Below are 18651 nucleotides of genomic sequence, written 5' to 3' on the forward strand. Positions count from 1 at the left end.
AAAGCAACCTGTGTCATAATTAAGATTTTGAACAATATTGTTTCTAATGATTATCAAAGAGCAAGACAAATGCTTTTTTAATTACTTTAGAATGCATATCCCTTATTGCAGAGCTATTCCTCTTGGGGGCTTTTTTTGTGTTTATAAGGACTAAAGTTTTGTCAAAAAGGCAAGTTAGAGCATAGCCATTGTCACAAACTCTGCCAGCTCATGGACAGCAACAGAAAGGGGAAAACACTGTGAAAACAACATGAAATTTTTATGTCCTTGTTGGTCTCAGTTGCAAAATTTACATTTAGATTTCCTTCAGTGATTGTAGCAGCATTTTAATAAACCTCTCAGGCAATGAATGGCCAGTGGCTGCAAGTAAGGACCACAGCTATTGAACCATGTTATATTTAGATGGATCATATTTAGACAATCCTTTACCACTTCTATGTTGTATATTCATGGGACATGACATTGTAATATGCATGAGATAAAATGCTTTCATTGTAATTCTGTTGCCAGTGCAGGTCTTTTATTTCCAGCAACAGTTCAAGAGAGAATGTAGGGAAGGAGGTAGTACTGTATTAGCTAAACTGTTTATGGCGCAGTTCCATATGTGAAAAATAGTAAAATAATATAACAAACGTGTCTCTGACACAACCAAATATTGAGGAGGTGGGGGAAAAGTAAACTCCCATCCAAAGAATAAAGAGCCAGAGGCATAGTTAAAAAACACATATACAAGACAAAAGTATGTGAAATAGCTTCTTAAGCAGCTAATTTTGCACATAAGTACCACACCTGTTTGGAAACTGTAAGAAATAAGAAGAAAGGCCATAGGAATTGGTTTCATAAATTAGAAAAAAACATAGAAGGAACCTAAATATCACCCAAGCTTTAGCTAGAATAAAAGCATGGAACAGAGGACAGAATTTTTAGGTGACTAATAAATCTTACTTTACAGCTTATATTGAACTTCAATTATAAATAAATGTGTATTTCTACATATTTTAAATCAAAATCTGAAGTTTCCCTTTTAAGACAACTGTTCCCATTCCCATTCCTAGCAGAATGGGATTTTTTATGTTTTAGAAGATAGTAGTGTATAGTAACTAATATTTGGTTCTTAGAAGAAGCTGACTGACAACTGGAGGGAAAAATTGAGAGTGATACTTAAGTGATCTCAGAAACAAGAGAGACATGAGAAATTAGGGTTAATTTTCCACTTTATATAGCTGTATCTTTTCATCGCTGCATCCAGATCCTTAATGCCATTCAGCCCTTGAAAAGAGCCTTTCATTCTAATATAGGCAATAGCATTAGTGATGCTATCTGACAACAACATACATGGTAATGAGATCCTCCAACCAAAGGTGCAAAATGGAATAAAATTATTATCTTCAAACACTAAAGCTGCAAGGAGAAAATGCCATTCAGATTAGTATTAATTTCTGCCCAGACTTCCCTTTAGACTTTTGACTGAAGCAGCAGTGCAGTGGCTACTTCCCAGCTTCCTGCAGCCAGGAGTGCAGCAGATGCAGGGACGTGATAAAGGCAAACACTGTCAGCTGAGTGGCTGTGTCCCACCATCAAGGTATTTTTCAGTAACCTAAAATAAAGCATATGAGTGTTAAAGATATGTGATCCCTTTATGTGTTGCTTATTCATGTATTTCTGTTTCATGCTTATCCACTGTCTTTGACAAGTGATTTGAACGAGCTGAGGGCATAGCTTTTAGTTAGATGTGTTACTCTGAGAAGCAATTGTTTTAGTCTTTGCACTAACAGTAGTAGGAATAGTGATGTAGTAAGAATAATGTTCCAACTTAGCTTTGGTCAAGCAAAAACCTCTAATAAAGTTCTATTAAAGTTCTATGTGACTTTAACAAGCACACTTTTTTTTTTTCATTTTCACATATGCAGCAACTTTGCTTAACTGAAGACATTACTTCATTAACTGATGTCATGTCAGCAATTGTACCTGAAGGTTTTTGAAAGAGGGCATTAGATGGGTGTTAGAAATGACACTTTGCTCTCATTAGCCCTGTGAGACTGCTGAATCGCAGAACAGATCATCTGCTGGTCAAGCTCCTGCCCCATAACCTTGAATTAGGGCCATATGATCATACATTTATAGATTTTTATGTTGCCTCTTTTGATCCCTCTACTAGCTCCCCTATATTAAAGCAGAAATATTGCAGAGAAATCTGATCCTTTCATCACTACAGCTTTCTACTCACATACAAAGGTCACTGTAATCAAGATTTTCTTCATCTCCATCCTACATCACCCATTCCTACAAATATTTGTGCAATGGAGTACTGTCCACTCAGGGTCTGAGCAATATTTTGTCCGTACTCCTCCCAGAGCTGACACATAAGTGTCAAAGGGAAGATGAGAAGCTAGAAGAGGCAGGGGACAGCAGCAGCTGGAGGAGGAAATGAGTTATGTGCCAGAATCAAAGCTAGTTGTACACTATGGGCACAGCAGCAGCCGTGCAGGATCTGAGTGCTTTATCTTCTCTGGCACTTCCACTTGCTAGCTGCTGTTCCAAATTTCCCCGAGATTCACTGTAAAGTACTGAGGAACCAGAGTGCACACTCAGTTTAGTGCAATCAGGTCTCAGGAGCCATCCCTGCTCTTAGTGCATTATTGACAAACAAAGTTGTTACTGTGTCAGGTCTAGTACGTCAACATGGCATAATTCTGGCATAATGGCATAATAACCTTCAGAAATTAGAAAAGGTAGCAATTATACCCTTAAAATGTCACTTTTGAATTAACTAATTAATCATTCATTGCCCATAGCACTAATAAGTGATTAGTTGTGTAGTGGCTCATTATAAGGTGCAATATGTAGAAGGGCTTATTTATGCAACCCCTTGCTGAATGTTGATTAGGTTATTTATAAATAATACATACTTGTTATGATCAATTATGACTTACATCTCTGTGAATATGTTTTTTAGTTGAAATGTAGCAAGGTAAAGAGCTTATTAAAAGCTTATTAAAAAGTATCTGTACAGTTAAATATTGTAAAAGAAGCTGTTAATACAATATCTCTTTCGATATTATATCCTCCAGAGAAAGGGACCTTTTGTCTTGCTACATTGAAATCTGTTCCCATTTGCTCTTTAGCTTTGTTTTTCAATTGCTGTTCTGTCTACTTCAGTTATTCATGCTTCCTGAAGGAACTCTGCAATGTAAGAACTAAAGTAAAATACATGTGGTAAACAGACTTTAATGCATGAATGCAGTTAAGTAGCATTATCCCAGTTTTATATGCTAACGTTCTAAAGGCTTCAAGAATATGATATGAAGTCAAAGTTATTGGATATATTAACCTGTGTTTTGAAAACACTGTCTAAATTTAAGAGATATATAATTACCCCAAAGAAAGAGAGGAGACAGAAAAAAACTGTTAGCAGAAATATTATGTGTTAATGTTTGCCAATAAGAGCCACTGAAGTATTTTTTTAATTGTTCCTTTTTTATTTTTGCCTCAGGAACAGAATTTACAACTAAAGAATTTAAAACATGCATTTCTCTCTAAAATGAACATAAGTAAAATGTAAAAAACACATCCATTCTTCTTTACTTTAAAAAGCCTGCAGTAGATCTCATCCCAATGAATTAGATCATCTCTAAGGACAGCATTTTGCAACTCTAGATTAACTTCAGCCAAAATCCCAGTCCTGTTAGCTAGTTACAGTGGAAAACCCTGTTTGATATATCCCAGCCTCTTCTGATTGACCGACTTCCACACTTAGGCTGCCACAGAGAGGAAAGAAGGACTGGAAGGAGGGGGAGGAGGCAGCAATCTGAGGAGATTCCAGTTCTTGTTCTGGAAGGAAAAAAAAAGAGGGAGCAGAGGGAACTCCAACCAATCGTTCTTGCTTTGCAAATTGAGACGTATCCAGAAGCCAGACATGAGTAAAAGATAATGGTACGGAAGTGGTATGGAGTGCCTCTGAGCAGGGATACAGATCATAGAGAAACCCAGGACGATGTTTAATAAATCTGGGACTACTGCTTTTCATTCAGTCTTCACTGTGGTCAGATCAGAACTATGCTATCTTGAAAGATTTGAGCCTCATTAGAGCTGTTTGGGACTTGCTAATATGAGTCTGTCCTACAAAGGAGAGGTGGAGTTTATGGTACCCCTTCTGAAGAGGCTAGAAGATAATGCATATCTGAGAAAAGAATTCCCAGATACAGTAGAAGAGTGTGTTAGCTTTGGATGTTTGCTGTCCTAGGAGAGGTTTGCCAATATGATATATAACTATGTAAAAAAAGGTTATGTTCTTAAATACATTTGGCAGACACTGAGGGTTCTTTGTCCCTTTCCCACCTAAGGGGGATAGCATCTCCGGAAATAAGGAACAGGATGAGCTGCTTTTTCTCTAGAAGTGCAATGTCCCACCATGGATACCCTGGAGAAATCACTCTTGAAGGGTGAAAATTGCCTTAACAAGGAACACCGAGTCACCCAAATAGTTCTAAAAGGCTGGGTAAGCGAGCCAGATAAGTACTGTAGAAGAGTAAATCCCACTCTGGTAAATCCCACTACCTTCTCTTTCCTCAAAGTAGTGAGGGAGCAAACTGCCATTCATAACATCAGCATTACTTTACCAGAATTTCCTATGTACCCTGTGACTCTGTTAATACACATTCATAACAGATGTTGACATCCTCCTTCGATGGTCACATAGGTTAAAAGGCCTCATTTTCTGTGAATCAATATCCAACTATTTGTTTAGAGGCATGAAAACCCTCCATGCCATAGAGGAATTGGCTGCAGAGGAGGTTGCTGCAGCTGGGGTCCAGGAAGGTATTAAGGACATGCTTAAACCTACCAGTGAATTTAATCATGGCAATTAATCACAAGCTTCTGATATACGAATGTTAAAATTACTGCTGTATCAGAACCTGAGATTGTTTCTGGGTTATCCCAAAGAAAGGAAGATATAGTTTCGTTTTGATAATTATGCAGTAGTCAGCCTCAAACCCTCACTTGCTTGTAGAAATGCTCCTGCGAGTATTTTTATATGAGTTAATAAAAGAATGAAAATTTCAGTGGTTGGTATATAAAATAACTAAATCAAAAGCACTATTTAAAAATCAAAGGAAAAATATTTCCTACTTCAGTTAAATTAAACTCAATTGGAACCTATTCAGTCACTTTCATAACTATTTAAAATGATGATTGTGCAATACTTACGTGATGAAAGTTAATGTAATATTTATGCAATCAAAGTTAATGTTAAGATATATAATGATTTCACAAGATGAGCTGTGAATATAAATGACAAATTAACATAATTATTAAAGATCATAATATTTGCATGGAGAAAAAATTTTTTTTCAATAGTAATAGTTTGTCGCATTATCTCTAAGAGGATTCCATGTGTTATTTATTTTATGAGAAAACTTCCACATGTAAACTTATGATCTGACTTTTTTGACTGATTTTTTGGAAATAGCAGCAGTAAGAATTGGGTGCATTTATTTTTAATAGAATAATATTTAAATACATGAACAAATTTTTCTTCAGTGGTTCCTTCTCAAATCTCAAGTCTGATGCACCCAGGTCATTAAACTGAACAGAAACACTTAATTGTCCTCTTGCCTTTAAGTTTATATTCTATTGATGCATTTTATGAAGTTGCCTTGTCTGAGGGAAAAAAATGGAGTAAAAAAGCCTGAGGGATCTGTATGCAACTTCCCCAGAGCCAAGGTCCATGGTGGATCTTCCTCTCCCTGTGCTCTGGGTAGACTCTTGCTCAGCTCCTGAGACAGCAACCATCAGGGAGGGCTGTGCTCCTTCTGTCAGGGTCAAGCATGAACGTCCCCTGTCACTTAGGAAACAGAGAAGAGATGTCATTGTGCCCAGCTTGCCATGCCTACAGAAAAGGAGAGGCATTTTTCACATGTTATTCTCTCACACGGCAAGGAAATATAACAAGGCTTTGCTCAGTTTTGAAATACAAGTGGGGAAGAAGCCACAAAAGTGAAATCTCACTGATTGCTAAACTTTGCAGAGGTTTTGTATTCCAAACTGATATGTGAGATTTACAATATCGGAAAAATAAGGGTTTGTTTTACTTTGTAAGAAGTTCAGAGACTGTTTATCCATTCTCAGTTGGTGACTATAGAAGAACACTTTAATTTTTCCTCATTATTTCTATTAATTATTCTCTAGCTTATTCTAATTGCCTTTTGGATTTGTCCGAAAAGCCTACTTCTTAAACATTCCAAATATCCACCTGTACTAGAATTATTTAGATCTGAGGTCTCTCAAAACCTCACCAAATATCAAAGAGATGTTTACCTGAGTTTTCGGGGCTTAACCATTCAGTACAACGAGTAGCTTTGCTCATGATTCCATGTCACAGACAGAAACAATTATTAGTTGTGAATATTTTTAATCAGGATTTGTGCAGAAGAGAGATGGCCTTGGAACTAAAATAAGTGACATGCCTCAAAAGTAGTAGCCATTGAAATAGGCTTTGGATTTCATCTTTAGTTAATGAATTCTTAACAGCTTAGTTTCCATGAAGGTGGACTCATAATGTTGGCATACTTTAAGATATTTGGTAATGGTGAGGGTAAAATTAATTCTGTATAAACCACATCTACCAACTCCACAGAATTTAAGAAGCCCATTTTACCCTTACCATTACCAAGTCTACTGTGCTCAGACAAAAAAAATAACAAGAGGCTGTTCTATAACTGTATAATTTATGAATAACATAGTTACTTGAGGAGATTATCTTTGTCCTCATGCAAATTATTTATTTTGTGCCTACTTATAGTGTAACCTTTGAAATTAAATTGAAATTATGGAATGCCTTAAAGCCTGACTATCATGTACCAGCTGTCTCAGTCAGCTGGCTCGTCAGTCAATACAAACTGCACATCACAGCTATATTTGATCTTGACTGGGAGGCTATTTTGGGAATTGTGCCAGTCAACACTGAACAAGTTGTACTGAAGAGATCATACCCTTTGAAACTGGTGAAGTGAAGAACTCAGAAATAATCTCAGCTACACAATGATTACTTCTTTAAAAAAAAAAAAAAGTGGCAGCCAAAAAGCTTTTAAGGAAATTCCCATAGCCAGTCTGCAACCTATTTTTTTTCTCCAAACATTCTGTCTTCCTCCTTTTCCTTTTCCCTCCCCCTCCCACTTTTTTCCTTCCTTTCTCTAAAAAAATCACTGCCTTTCTCAACTGTTTTGAAACTCTTGCTGGGCAGTCACTGTCCTGGAGCGTGCCCACTGGACACTACTCTGGTGTTCTGGCTTGTCTCTTTTCTTTTTAACCAAAAATCTTTGGCAATAAAATATTTATTTATTGTTAGGGAAATCATGAATCACAGGCTGCTGCTGTTTCACATCACTATAGGATTTGAATATCACATTGGAAGCTTTGAGAGTTTTAGGTATTGGTTTTTTCTTTTGACTAATTTACTAAGCACACACTAAAATTCATTCATATGTGGATCTCTGTCAAGGTCTTTTACCCTAGACTATCTGTTTTTTACTGGAGGAAATGTTTGGGGGAACTTCTTTTCAAATGAAAATGTAAATCATCACACCCATTAAATGGTTCCATTTATGCCTCTATGGCTAAAACATGCTTTTTATATAGTCTTGGAAATGACAATGTCATTTACCCTATTATACTGTGTTTTGTTACTGAGCCACTTTATTGACCCCATAAACATTGCAAACATCTCTGTGGCTTTAGGAGTGTTCAGATGCACAGAGTCACCCACACTATATCCCGAGCTAGTTCCTTCATGCTTTCAGCAGACTTTTCCAATATGCACTTTCATGATTTCATCCATAATCTAAAGGTGCATCCCATAAGTACATGCTAACCTGCCTCACTGTTTTCCTTCAAATCACAAATTCTGCCTTTCCTTTTCTGCAATGCTTACACAACCCCTGACAAAACTGTTGTCGCTCACACCGACTAATGCTACCTCGGTGTGCCTTTGCAGACACTGTCTGCCTGCACTTGCCGATGAGCTGTCTTAAATCTAAATTGCCTGCTGCTGTTCTTCTATTTGCACAGTCCCTAGTGCAGTGCACACGGGAACTCTGTGCGTGCTGCTTTGAGGTTTTATACTTAAAATAAACAACAATAAGAACTGAAAAGTACCTAGTACTTAGATTATCTTGCTAATAAGGAAAACAGAAGGACATATGGTTGGAACAACACTTTTCTTCTTAAATGCCATGACAGTTCTTTCTTTTCTGGGCTTATCTGAAGAAAATCTCCTTTTACCTTGAAACAAATGAATTCTTTTTCTTCAGAGCTTTGTTTATAGATAGAATTTACCACAAAAATGACTTTACTTAAATACTTTTAGATTTTGATTCAAAACTTAGTGTTTTGGGAGGAATGAAATATAACATAATACATGGTCTTTGATCTCACTTTTTTCTGGAAGAAAAAGAGGAGGAAAGGGGTAGAGCAGTATTCACTGTGGAGGTGTGCGTGTCTTTCTCATTTCAAAAATATCATGCTCTGAATCTCTGCTCCACATCTCTCTCCGAAAGCTGCTTGTTCATGGCACTTACCCAAGCTGCTTTCCTCATTGCTGAACTTGAAATGCTCTCTCACCTTGGCATGATTTCAACTATGTCAGTTAAATCAGAAAGAGGGAGAGTCAGGCCAACAACAAAAACACCTTTCCTGGAGAGATATGATGTTGACCCAGAAATAACACTGAGCAGCCAGAACATCGTTGCTACATTCAATTCAGTTTTAATAGAGGGAGAATGATGTAGTGGTATCTGTGCACATTCAGTCATTGTTGTGTCTCCTGCTGTCATGGTGTGGGCTTACTAGAAGATTTAAATACTGAAAAGGAAAAATAATGTGCAGCATATTAAGTGTTCTGCTTGCTATTCTGAAAATAGTATAGTGCAACATTTAATCACTGACAAGCATCATTCTTCTATTATTAATAATCCATATGGAAATTAGATTGCTTACATTAGAATTTTTTCTGACTTATTTTAACTATGTATTTTAAATACATTTGGGTATACTAATAACAATAATGCTTTGCTCTGCAAAAATGCAAATACTGAAGCACATTAGCACAAGGATTTCACAGCAAAGGTTCAGAATATATTCAGAAAGTAAAGGTCATGCCTTTGTATTGAAGATTTACTTAAACAAAATTCTTCAAGTTGACAACAAATTTCTTTTGCACGTTATTTTTTTCACATTATTATTGTCACAGTCGTGCAAGGTGTCAACAGGCTTTTCATCATATCTATTCTGTATGAAAAATACACAGAAATTACTCCAAATCCTAAATGTAGTAAACATAAATGAGGCAAGAAAAACAGAAAATTATTCAGTTAGCAAAGACCCATTTTGTCCTTTGGGATCCAAATGGTATTGGATAGCATTTCAAAAGCATTCATCTTTGGCCTAACTTTACTTTCAGTGGTATCGGCTCAGCTGATCACTCTACCCAAGGTGCAAATGAAGAAGAAAAATCACCAAGTCAAAGCTCAACACAGTTCAATTGGCTATTTTGGTGTTTGCATCTTGTAAAAAGCCATCAGCTCAAATTTCTATGCTAATCAAAAAGTGCATTTTCCATTTGTTAAATTATTAACCTACACTAAACTTACATTAAGTCAATGAAAATTTACGTGTTGATTATCTATGTTGTCAGCAGTTAATGTAGAAAAAGATAAAACCATTAAGTTCATATAGAAGTCTGAGTGCAAATCATTTATGTAAATACATAATGGAATATTCTTGTTCTTCTCAGTCAATGGCCAGAAATGGCAAATGCCAAGTCTTTCCAAAAGATGGTCGTTGTTTATCTGTTATTCACAAACTGTGTGACACTGTTATGATAGTTGACAATATGTGTGCATTTACATCATAAACATATAGTTTTTCATTTCCATGTACGCAGCAAGAAAAGGAGTTTCTTTAATTTTCTCTTACAGTTCCATCTTTGATAGGACAGAGTAACACATTGTGTAATTTCAATGTGTATAAATTGATAAACATGTTGCTTTGGGATTTTCATATCACCAGTTAAAATGAAGTGTGTACCTGTTCTGTATGTTCAGGAAATTTAATTTGAACCTGAAAATAAGAATATATTTAATAGTCTGATTCAATCATACTGTGTCATTATGTATTACTAAAGATTTCAGAATTTGTCAAATACATTCATTAAACATGACACTTGCAAGGATGGAGTAGGGTTTTTCTTGTACTAGATCTCCACTGGGAACAGCATATTTCATGGTGAATTTTTCTGGATGAAGTGAGCTATTTTAAAATATATTTCCCATTTTTCTACAGTACTTATTGGAGACTAATGAAAATGACACTCCATATAAAACCGAACTTTTAATGAGAGGAAATTATCTGATTTAGTATTGTTAGTAATATAATTTTATAAGTCTTTAATATGCTGATTCAAAAAATTTTCCATTAAGAGTCTATTTAACATGCATAGCTCTAATTTTCCTACATGAGATTTCTAAATTGTCTAAGTTTTCTCTCTAAAACATTTAGTATTTCACTTTCTTTGAAAAACAAAACAAACAAAAAGGACATGTTTATATAGGCTACATTTATGTATTTTGCTTTACCTCTCTCAAAGTACCTATGTCTATCAAACATAGTGTATAATGAAAGTGAATATTAATATATATTTTATAAGCTATGCATATGTTGTGTCAGGTCCAATTCATGAGTTGAAAATATATTCACTCATCAGTTGTTTCCTTTAGTACTAGAGTATTCACAGTGCACAAATGTAGTGAAAACTTGTTGCATAATAAAGTTCATTGTTTCAGGAATCACACCAAGCAGGGAGGGAGGACATACTCAGGTGGCTTCATGATGTTCTGTGTTGGTTCTGTATAACAATAGTATTCAAGGTATACAGCCTTCAAAGGATTGATTTTGTATCATTGGCTGTCATACTATGTATTGCCACTTTTGTTTTCAGACCTTATCTGAGAGAAGGAAGATAAATGAGACAAATTAGCATGAATGATGAGAGAAGAAAATTCCACAGGAATTCTTCCAGCAGATGACATATTGTCCTCAGAACTTGTGAGGACCTGGCTAGGTTTGTGCACAGACTGCATCTGTTTAGCATCCCAAAAATCTCAACACTTACTGGTGATCATACTGATTCTCCATGGTAATCAATATACCATTGAGAAATAACTGCCTAGCAAGGGCACATGACTAATAGTACCAAGTCGTGGCTGTTTCAGAATGTGAATCCTTCTATAACAGCTGTTAATTTGGGTATCTGGAGACTAAGAATGATGTTTAAGAAAACACACTAACTTTTTATGGCTTTTCCTATAGTACAGACATCTCATAATTGTAAAGGAAGGAAAAAAATGCTAATTATTATTAACTAATGATAAGAACTAATCAAGTAATATATTAATTAGTTTCATTCCATTTCCCATGGTAATATCTCCAGTTCATTTATATTTGATTTACATGAAGTATAAATGAACCTTAAGGGCTGTATTAATTAAATAATTGAGGAACTTGAAAAAATCAGAAACAACGAAACTACATTATGATTACTAGTAAGAAGTTACTTCTCAGTCTATTTCTAATTCATCTCATAATATAAAGTTTCTGTACATTTGGGGCTAGGACACCAAAATGACAGTTATGCACAAAAATTCAAGAACTCTCCTATGATCTCATTTCTGAAGTATTTTGAATCCTACCAAAGAAGTTTTGCAGAACCTTGAGTTCCAGTGCTGGATATGTTTTTCAATTACTGAACATCTTGTTCCTAATCCCCAGGAAAATCCCCCTGGCTCTTCTACCAGCATGGTGCTATCAGAAGGACAGTCATGTGTCTTCCCCTCGCAAGCCCTTCTTATACATAGAATATTCACCTAGTAACTGGAATATCTTGCCTCAAATCTTTGCTTAGCCCAGACAGGGAGAAGACCCAAACCATATTGCCCCACATCTAAGTTAATCTCTACCCTAATCTCTGGACTAAAAGGCAATAGGAGCCAGCACACTTCCAGTATTATTTAAAAATGCTATACATTTTATAATTAAGTAGATTTTTGAAGTGTTTGAGAATGATCTATCCCAACAACAATTGCAAGTGAGAGATAACCTAGTCTACATATCCACTGGGGCTGATGCCAAACAATTTGGCACCAAAACCATTGAAACAAGCCATGTGTAAGGCCAGCCACAGAAACGTGGCTTCTTGGGAGTTTTGCTAGTAGATATTCAAGTGTCAGAGCTGGAGCAGTGTTTTTAAGGTACACTCTTTGCGCTTGGTTGTCAAAATGACATTTGGGATCTAAGCTGCTGTGCAAATCCTAACCTTATAGCTCTAATCTTAAGCTGAATACATTTTTTCATGTTACTGTAAGTTGATTCCTTAGGTTTACAAAGAGCTGATAAAGGAAGCAACTGAAGTGTCAATATATGAAAGCCTTGTTTGTTCTCTTTAAACTGTTAAAAATTTCCCTGTGACAAAAGAAATTGTCAGTCTCAATTAACACCGCTTTTTTTCTCTTTTAAACCACCATGCCTGCTCCCTCTGGATTTAGGTGTTTGCAATAGAGGAAACACAGGAAATTGCTCTGTTTAACGAATTCCTTTGTAGTACTGTGTACAATTCATTTCTCACTGGAATAAGACAAGACTCCTGGCAGTTGCTAACTCAGAAATATAGCAGTTCCATAATATTTCTTCTTGCTCTTGAAGGAGAAGCATCCACAACCAAAGTTCTTGAGGCATTCTTGGAATCAAGATTTCTGAATGTTCTTTGTGCTACAGTTTTTATCAGCCTTATAAGGTCACTTAAAATGCTTCTGAAAATAAAAAGTATGTCTACAGTCCCACCTGAATTCAACTATTATGAAATACTGTTATAAAATATGAAATATTTTAGAATATTGACATTTTAAGGGGAAAAACCTTAATTAGAATTGTAGGAGTTTTTTTAATGTCAACCTTGTAGTGGAAACAAGGTAGCATTAAGAGAAAGTATGAATAACCAGTGACTTCCTAATATTTTTAAAGATTGTGTAAGCATGTTTAAACAGGAGAAAAAAAATTGCTGAGTTAATGATAATTTTGATCGGGAGTATGCAGCCACTTATGCCTTAAGCATATGGTGCCATATTTCTAGAAGAAGCGTTATGCAAACAACATCTTGTAGAATTGTGTCTGTGTGTATAATATTAAAAATTACAGACCTGTAAAACCATTCTGTGGCCCTAAAATCTAAAGGCATGGTGCAGCTTGCATTCACACAACTTAATTTTTCTTCCCTTGCAGAGTGGTGGGAAGTGTGTGTGGAACAGACTGTTCCCTGTACTGTGGGCTAGCACTGTCTGGAATTCCTTGCACTGGCACAGACCAGAGCTTAACCAAGAAACATGCCAACAGTTGGGCAATACATATGGTCTTGGGCAGCATCACCAGGGCCACCTTTACTTACTAGTATAGATGTCACTTAAAGGCAAATTTTGTCCTCAAACTATGCAACAGTAGTTCCCCTTTCATTTGGAAGGTTTGACCCATATTCTTCTAGTAAAAATAACAAGAAATATGAGGATTTATGTTTTGGTGTACACATTTTGGTGTTTTTTTTCCAAATACACTTCCTCACATTGTTATGATGGATCTTTTGAGTATTATGAGTATAGTAACCCAACCATCAAACTTGCATCATATAGCTAAGTGCAGTTTCGAATTAAGGTAAATTCTAATGATTTTGCTACAGTATAGTTGTATTCAGCACAACCTTGACCAGCAACAACTACATGTTTATACCATTCCCCTCCATTTAGGGCAGAAGTGTCATGAGAGGGGTACAAGCTGCCAAAGTCATGACTTTTTTATTCATGTCCTGCCCAGTCACTATTAAGTGTGTCTTTTAAAACTGATGGCATACCTGGAGAGGGTAATTGTCCAGGCATTTTTAGATGTGTAGAGGAAGGGAGAAGTCTCTGACAGCTGGCCCATCTGGTCAAAGATTAGAGACATGCTCATTCCAGTAATGTGAGAGTTTAAATTAAGCATATGAATTAAGACCCCTGATTAGATGGCTGGGCTATCCCGTACAGACCATACAAAGAAAGAGTTTTCACTAAGAATGGTATGTAACTATAAAGGTATTCAGTCAGGATTAGGTTTTGTGTACATTAAAGTGATGTGCATACCTTGCTGTGTCATAATTTGTGAACTGCCTTTCTTGCAACACGAAGCAATATTTTCACACATCTTGGAGATTCCTAATCTATTAGAATTAAGTGGTCTCTTGGGTCCCTTAAGCTCAGAGGCAAGTTGGTCTTTTACTTGAATATTTAAAGAATTTCACCCCGTATAAAGATCATAAATTTCTCAGTCATTCTGATAATATGTTTTTTCTCCTGAAGCAGATAATTGTTGTTGTGTGAATTAATTTTTACTTTCAGTTTTGAAGAGGTATTTGGATGGTGTAAGCATAAGGAAAAAAAAACAACAACTATATTTGTGGTGGGTTCTTACTCATTTTCCACTGGTATTCAATGCTCAGATTTTTCTATGTGTAAATTTTAAACAAAACACTGGATATCTCCTGAAAATTAATTTCAGTTTGTACTATTGGCAATCTTCAGTGTGTTGGCTAGTTACATTAGTCATATGGTACTATTTATGTTAAGTCATATTGCCCTTTGGAATCAGGGAATATAAAACAGGACTGTATAGCTATCAACAGATTTGTTGTCATAATTTGTGATTAGCTTAGAAATTAGGCTTAACTAGAAGAAGGAATAAAATTCAGGATATAAAAACTGCATTAACTTTAGTGATGTATATGTATTAAATAATTAATATTAATAATGTAAATATCTTCAATGAGTATAGTAATATCCATTTTACATACACAATTTAAGCAATGTGATATCATGTCTAGAATATTATGTTTCTAAAACATTACCATTACTCGTACGACTTATCATTCAGCATATTTTATTATAAATATTTCATATTTATATATTGTGATTTCTTGTAATTGTAATTTAATTTTGTAGATATGGTTACACTTACTGAAAATCTCTCTTTCATTTGCAGTTTCATCCTTCAACTAACATAATTACTGTAAAACACAGGGGCTTATACTCCTAAAATTAATTTGAAAAACTTTATACACCCCAAAAAAGTACTCAGAGGCATGTTCTTAGGTAAGAGATAATGTCAATGGAAACAAAAGTTGTCTTAGGTTATTTGTCTCCAGCTGCCACATGAATGCTGAGGCATAGCCAAGACATTTATTTTCAAAGTTGAAAACATTGATCTTACGACAGTGCTCTATTATGATGACTTCATTCCTATTATGTCAAGAAATTGATGAAGAGGTAACCATTTTATCAGATGAATTGCGCTGCAAGAGAGTGACAGATGTTCAGTCTAATAGTATCCATTTGCTTCATCCTAAATTGACCTTATTTATCCAATCAGGTGCTAGATTAAATTTTCAAGTAAGTCACACTATTTGCAAATGGAACTCTTAATCATTATGGTGAGTGAAAGAAAAATGATTGTTGAATAAGAGATGACAATATTGGTCATCTCATTCTTATAAAGACATTTGTCTTTATCACTGCAATATAAAAGGAACATTTTAAGGTTTAGGATTCATTTTATGTGTAATATGTAATTTACATGTCTAACTTCCACGACTGCACTGAATGTATCAATTTTCTGGCATCAGTGGAACAGTCAAAAATATCAATATGGTGATTAGAGAAACAGATTATTTTAGATGAATGTTTGGCTTAAATCATTAACTTCCATAACATAACGTTATGACAGTATGCAGTCAACAAATAGTTTAATATTGCAATGTGTTCTAGAGTTTACCAATATGAGACTACAATCTAGAAGCTGAGGTAATCCATAAAGACAAAATATACATATACTAATACACTTTTCTTCTTGATTAGTCTTCTTCTCATTTCTGAGGAAGGCACATGGTTTTTAATGAATATAGGAGGTTTTACCAAAGTCCAATTTTTCAGCTTTTCAGTGATACTTAGATTTAACCTTGAATGTTTTCTTCAAAGCCATCACATGGTACCCTAGAAGCAGGGGCTGCTTGTTTGCAGTCCCACTGTGACCAAAGGAAAAAGACTGGCTCCACAAGTCCAAATATAGAGAAAGCTAGTAAAAATGTTCTCCATCTTGCTCAGGAGAAGTCTATTTCTAACCATAGGTTGCTGGAAAACCTACAGGGTCTGTCTTCTTAAATAAAGCACCTAAAGTAGAATTACTTAAGCCTTGGTTTTCACATATTTGAATTTTAATTTTTTTTCTTCATATTGCCACTTCACTATAAGAACTTCAGCTCCTACAATGAAATTAGGAATTGGCAGCACTTCCAATAGCCCATACCAGGTTTTAACTTCCGAGGTGATGCTGTTCAGAAAACTTTGTAAAGTATAGCTGTTGCAATATTTTTGTCCTTTTAATCCCTGAGGGGGAAGAGTTAATCTAATACACTGAAACTTTAAAATCACATTACATTGTCAGAAGCACGTTACTATTTCCTCAAGGCATTCTTACCAAGATGTTAAGTTCACTGTGAAGTTTAACATTTAGCCACTTGTTCTACATGATAAATGGAGATGGAAGTGGTCATCAGGTCCTTAGAAACAGAATATTTGGAAAAGTACATTTTGAGTTCCTTTATTAAGGAGACTAAAGAAAGTAATCAATCTTTTTCTTCTTGGGTCAGTTAAAGCTAAGGATTTTGTGAAGCTGCAAGAGTGTTTTCCTTTACTTGTGTGAGGATGCCTTAAATCAGTATTTATATTTAAGGACTCTTTTAGTTGCAATTTCTCTAATGCAGATTTCACTTTGAAAAATATAATGGTTTTGGCTTCTAAAAAAGAAAGGAAAGGAGTGATTTCAAGAAAAAAAAAGCAAAAACAAAGCATACAAAATAAAAATAAAAAGCAGGAGAAAAATCTCCAGAAAAAGGGTAGATAAGGGTTTTTAAACACCTTGTTTTCTATGAAGAAAAATGAATATGCATTTAAGTAACTTTGCAATGCAAGAAAAAATGCAAAACAGCACGTACACAAATAACATTAAAGCACAGAAACACATAGCACTTTCTGTGTTATTGCTATGGTTTTCTTAGTACAATTTTAATGTAGTTAAAAGTGAACAGTGTGAAACCTTGTTTCCTTAGACCTCAAGCAGAGTTTAGTTACTCTGGTTCTATAAAACCTGAATTTAAAGACTGATCACAAGGCAAAGATGTTTTGTTGGAAACAAAAGTCTTTGGCAACTCAAATAACAAGAAAAAAGCTGCAAGATGAAAGCTCTCATTCCCTTAAAAATTTAGGGATCCCTGCATCTAAAAACTGAGATGACCCTTCCATATTCTCCCAGCAGCCTCTGGAGCTGGGCAGCCTCTGGAAGCCACTGGAAGCACAGATCATCTGAAAGGCCTTCTGTTCCTTAAGTCTCCTGCTGTTTTCTGTCTGTTGACTCATTCTCCCCCTGTGGGCAGCTGTGGGACACCTGTGACCTGCTATCTTTAACTCCACTTTGTCCCCCTGCTGGTGCTACAAGGTGGACTTTGCTTCACTTAACACCTTTGTCTCTACACATCACAAGTGTAGTGTAGTAACTATAGTAGCTGTAGTCCCACAATTACTGAACTTGAGGTTTCTTTAAAGTCACTGAAGAGAAATGGGAACTTGCAGCTTTTCTCACAGAGCATTCTCCACTTTTTATCATGGGAAGATCCATTTAATATTATGTCAGTAAGGTAAAGATTACACAAACCCACTCATACAATCCTAACTAAATATAAATACATTAACTACAGTCTATATTTCTCAAAGTTAAAGCAGGGTCTATTTGCATATCATCTGTTTCTATCTGACATAGTAATCTGGAGATTAGCAATAATTTAATGACAAGAAAATGTTTCAGTCCCTACAAGAAAAAAAGTTTTTAAAAGGTTTTTTAAAAATGTCCAAATAAAGCAACTGTAGATATTGAGACTGCTGTGAAAATGGGCACTGCCCTATGCAATCCAGATCTAAGGTGAAAAAAACTATTATGCATTAGGTTTAAATTAATTTTTCATAGCACATAATTAGACTTGAATATCTGATCTTCTTCTGTTAGGAAAATGAGGATGTAATTGATGGAAGGCGAACATTTTAATACACACCCTCAGATCTTGGTTAGATAATTTTCTGGGTTCTCAAAATTATCTTCTGCCCCAAAGCATGTTCATAAATGATTCAATGTTGATGTAAAAATGGCTGATTTCCACAGAGGCCCTAGCTGGCTTCTGAGGCCCTGGAATGACACTGTAGAATGTTTTACTACATAAAACTTGTAACAGATTAATCAATCTGAAGAATTTAGATCTTCTTCGTTCTAAAAGGAACACTGAAATGCTTGCTAACCTTGCACAGACAATGGAAATTATTCAGGTTTCAAATTATTGTATGTTTATCACAAAGATTCATCAACTTATCAGTTGAATCTCAAGTAGTTAAGAGGAAATAATTTGTTGAAAATTACAACTACAGAATAATATCTGAACACACTTGGAGAACCATCGTGTAAAAACTTGAAGGAAATACT

General features: G+C 35.4%; 1 protein-coding gene and 1 long non-coding RNA gene across 3 annotated transcripts in view; one reads left to right on the top strand and one right to left on the bottom strand.

The window, feature by feature from the left end:
* The window catches only part of LOC127474598 (uncharacterized), a 702069-nt gene that overhangs the window by 439430 nt on the left and 243988 nt on the right, over positions 1-18651 (bottom strand). The gene's annotated exons all lie outside the window — the stretch shown is intronic.
* Positions 1-18651, top strand: part of KCND2 (potassium voltage-gated channel subfamily D member 2) — a 270977-nt gene that overhangs the window by 129488 nt on the left and 122838 nt on the right. The gene's annotated exons all lie outside the window — the stretch shown is intronic.

This window comes from Manacus candei, unplaced genomic scaffold, assembly GCF_025592945.1.
Source record: "Manacus candei isolate 608988 ecotype Guabito, Panama unplaced genomic scaffold, ASM2559294v1 h1tg000043l, whole genome shotgun sequence".
Taxonomy (NCBI): domain Eukaryota; kingdom Metazoa; phylum Chordata; class Aves; order Passeriformes; family Pipridae; genus Manacus; species Manacus candei.